Raw genomic sequence first — 1,072 nt, 5'->3', positions numbered from 1 at the left:
GAGAGAGAGAGAGAGAGAGAGAGAGAGATAGAGGCAGACAGACAGACGACAAGTTAACGTGAACGTATCGGTGTAAGTGACGGGAGAAGATTAGTTGGCGTCTCCGTCTCGTTCGCAGGCGTCACCGTGACGCACAATGTAGAAGAGGGGCGGTTACCGTAGAGGGGAATGTAAAGCATCGGCAGCCAATAATGACAAACCGGTGATTATTTACTGCTGATAGCACGGATGCTACACTGGGCACCGGCGGGATCGTCTGTGAAACCTCAGGCCTGCAATGAAACTCGCCGCAAACAGAAAATCGCCACCGTCAACCTGTCACTGTTACTATATAACCTGTTACCGATAATGTGTGCTGTTGCTATAATCTAATACTGCTAATACTGCTAATCTAATATTGCCAATCTAGTCACGATCTGGCATTTAGGTTAACGCGTGACAGTCGTAAACGAGCGGTCATCGGTGGGGCCAGTCACTGACCGAGATGACGTGACGTAGGCGTAAGCCTTTGGTCAGTCTGAATTACTCCGCGGACTTTGGTCGTCACGTTGGCCGCGCGCATCCCGCTCCCAAATGAACCATCAGCTTTGATGAGTCTGACAGCCCTCCCATGGCTCTCCCCCCTACCCTTCCGCTCCTAAATTCTATGGCGCGTTTCCTGTAGCGGTGTCTGGCGTCTCCGCCGCTGCGGTCGTATACGTCTTTGTGTCTGTCTTTATGGCGGGGACCGGTACGGTAAGGAAACACGTGTGAGTGTGAGTGTGAGTGTAGGCGGGTGGGTGATGGGGTGATGGAGATCGATGGCGGGGGGGGGGTAAGGGGATGGATGTTATAAACGGTCGGCCGTGCGTGAGTGCGTTCGTGCATCCGTGTATGTGCGTGTGTGTGTGTGTGCGTGAGTGCGTGTGTGAGTGCGTGCGTGTGTGTGTGTGTGTGCGTGCACGTGCGCGCGCGCGCGTGTGTGTGTGTGTTCGTGCGTGCGTGTGTTCGTGTGTGTTTGTACGTGTGTGTGTGTGTGTGTGCGTGCGTGCGTGCGTGCGTGCGCGCGCGCGTGTATGTGTGTGTGTGTGTG

This window comes from Priapulus caudatus, unplaced genomic scaffold (assembly GCF_000485595.1).
Source record: "Priapulus caudatus unplaced genomic scaffold, Priapulus_caudatus-5.0.1 Scaffold1469, whole genome shotgun sequence".
Lineage (NCBI taxonomy): Eukaryota > Metazoa > Priapulida > Priapulimorpha > Priapulimorphida > Priapulidae > Priapulus > Priapulus caudatus.
The sequence above is the reverse complement of the archived record's forward strand: the minus strand, read 5'-3'. Positions refer to the sequence as shown.